The following is a 3316-nucleotide window of genomic DNA, read 5'->3' as shown; positions in this document are numbered from 1 at the left end:
GGAAGAGCCTCAGCATCCCTGTGCTTCAACATCCATCTTCTCATATGTGTCTATATGTTGGCGGCTCCCACCACGAAGGGTTGAGTGGGAGCGGCTCGGCGGCGGTGTCATGGCCGCCGGGTATTTCCTGCACTCGCTTTTTCACTTATAGCGAGTTAACAGAATGATCAGCATAAACTCATTTGAAAATGCAGGTGTGCAGAAGCCCTTCTGACTAGAGTCGACTTGCTCATGTGTTGTGCTTCTCTCACACAAAAGCACAATTCCCACAACTCACTTGGCTGGAATTGGATTGTATCTTCTCCCTAAGGTTGTTTTGGTTTCCCACAGTCCCAAAACACGCTGAAAAACATTTTAGGAAATTCAATTTTCCAAGATCATAGCGGACGCAGAGCTTGAGAACAAAGAAGGACTCTCAGGCTCTCTCCTGTCACTGAGTGCTTCCTCTCGCCCACAGCTGAGCGTCATGGAGCTAAAGAAAGCAAGCAACGATTTGCAAGCATTGATCCACCTCTCTGTCCGTGTCCCTGTGCTCCACGGTTGCCATGAGCTTCATCCCAAAATGAGTCTCCTCCACTGGGTCTCTGAGAAGCTCAGTCATCCAGGACAGAATCCAAGCTGAACTTCTGCACTGAGGGATGCCAGAGCTGGTGGCCTTTCCTGCAGATGTTCTTTAAATTCCAGGCAGAAACATCGCCCAATGACACACTGCAGGCCACACCCTCATGAGCTCTCCCAGTCAAGCGAGTCTGGCACTGGTGTGGGAGCAGAGATCTAAAGGAGGTTGATGAGCATGTGGTGACCCTGAGGTCAGTTTAAGACACGGAACCTTGGAGGAAGACATGGACTTCAGGTGCAAGGATTGCATCACCAGTTTCTGTGATCAAATCTGTTTGTGGTGCTGACTCCACCACTGCCGGTGAACTAGCTTACTAACTTTGAAGCACTTGCATCGACGCGTCATTCCTCCGCCCCACGAGTCAAGAAGCAACACATGAAAGCTGCTGCATATTATCAGCCTAATGAAGCGTGTTGTTCTGGCCTCAGTTACATGGTGAGCGATGGGTTCCAGGATTCTTCATGACGTCCCTCCTGCGCACATTTGCATCCTTCTCACGCCGCTCAAGCACTGAACTCATTTCCAGGCAACACGGCAGCAGCTTCCAGGAACACCAGAGATGCAATGATCACCATCAGGGACAAAAAAACAAAGTTGTTAAGGTGGTGGGACCGAGCCTGAACACGGACTGAACACATGTTGTAGCTGCATTTACTGTTAAAAGCAAAGACGCCTCCAAGCACCTGTAGACTGTACCAGGTCTAGCTGTCGACGTTCTACTGTTCCACCTGCCACATGACTTCTTCCCAAAATTATATGGAGGATAAGTGATGCCTATGTCACTGTCTGTGTGTGTCTCACTTTGTCAATATGGGACCTACAATGGACTGGCAACCTGCACAGGGGGTCCACACCTCTTGACCTCCCAGAAGTTCTGCTGACCTTCATTCCCATCCTCTCCAGCTCCAGACATGAAGAACATTACTTCACTCCCTTTAAAATAAAATAAAATAAAATAAAATTCATGTCACTGCCGCCAATGACAACAAAGACACTGACACACATCAAAGACATTAAAAGATAAAAAATAAATACAAAAAATATCGAAAACATCAACAAATCATAAGCAAAAAAAAAGAATGAAAGTGGAGTCACAAGCACTCAAACAACTCAATACAAATGAATAAATACCTATAACATATAAACAAATATGATGACAAAAGAAATAAAATATAAGTAAAGCTAAGTACACAGATAATATATAAACAATGATAAAGTACATAAAAAAATTATAAATAGATAGATAATAAATAAATAGGAGCGGTTTGATCCTGTAAGCAAGTTGAATGAAAAAAGTTTTTTGGGCCATAAAACATGCCCAAAAGAGATGTGGTCATAAGCTAGAAAAAAGATGGAGGAAGTGAGTTTTCTCTGCAGGTGTCTGGACTCTGCGTGGCTCTTCTTCAGGTCATTTCCCTCAGTTTTGTAATTCTCTCATGTATCTTATTGTTATGTCTTTTCTTCGATCACTTTTCTTCTCTCCTCTCAGGTCATTCTTCGCTCGCTGGTGCACTAATGGTACCTCCGCTGAAGGGCCAACCTAAAATCAATGTACCAGGAATTTATCATAGAGCTCCATAATGACTTCAGGAAAATCGCACCTATTCCCTCTTAAACAGGAAACTTGTTTTCCCATTATTGTGCGGAGTGATCTACTCTGTTGCTGAACAATCATCTCCCGACATCCACATCCATGTAAAGAATCCTTATGTTATGATGGAAGAACCAATCATTCCTCTTCCATTTCCTCCACATGTCATTTATTACCTCCCTGCAGAGGAACAGAACCACCACTAAAATCAACAACGCTTGTGAAGAGAGACGCTGCAACATTTTCCAAACAGAAGCCGGTAGCTTGTTCCTAAACAGCAGATCTGTTTTTTCCACGCGGCTCTATAGGGTCCTCTCTCCATGAGGGATCCTTCCCATCCAGCTTTTTAGAGGCACATTTCTGTAGAGGTGTCACATGACCTGAAATATAGAGTTACATAATCTGTGGCGACCAAGTCCCGTCTCATTTTTCGCTTATAATCCCAACGCTATTCTAGTGAACAGCGTTTGCAGCCAAGTCAATATTCTTACATGTTATTGCTTGTAGTTTTGCATTTGAACTTTGGGCTCCTTTCCTTTTCACGAGCGTCTCACTTTCATTTCCTCATATTTTCATGTCTAAGAGACACAAAAACGTTTTCTCCAAGGCTGGCAAAACAAGAATAAAAGACAAACAAAGCCTGATTTTCCTTCCCAGCTGGAACCTCCCAAAGGTCCTCTGTCTTTGTGGTTTGAAATTGTGAACAAAGAAACAGTGTAAGAAATGATATTTATGATAACAAATAGAAAAATAATTGGCCCCAGCACCAGTGCCTGATGGGACCTCCACAGTCGCTCTTCAGGAGGCCCCTGAAGCAATTCTTAAAATCGGATTGAGGCGTCTAAAACAACCTTTGGTCATGTGATCTACACAACTCAGGACACTCCTGCGTGTCCTCTCAGCAGTACCTCCAACTTCCTAGACCTTGTATGGACCCCCAAACAAAGTTATTCACGAGCGCCCCGCCACACTTCCCAGAGACCGTCCGTCGTGCGTCTCTCCCTCCTCCGCTCAGCAGTGACCATCGTCATCCAACTCCCGCGGAGACGCAGTTGCCCACCTCGAGTCGTGAACCGAGCGCGCTCGAGTGGGCGGGGTCATCACCA

This window comes from Synchiropus splendidus, chromosome 8 (genome assembly GCF_027744825.2).
Source record: "Synchiropus splendidus isolate RoL2022-P1 chromosome 8, RoL_Sspl_1.0, whole genome shotgun sequence".
NCBI classification, from domain to species: Eukaryota; Metazoa; Chordata; class Actinopteri; order Syngnathiformes; family Callionymidae; genus Synchiropus; species Synchiropus splendidus.
Note: the sequence above shows the minus strand (reverse complement) of the source record.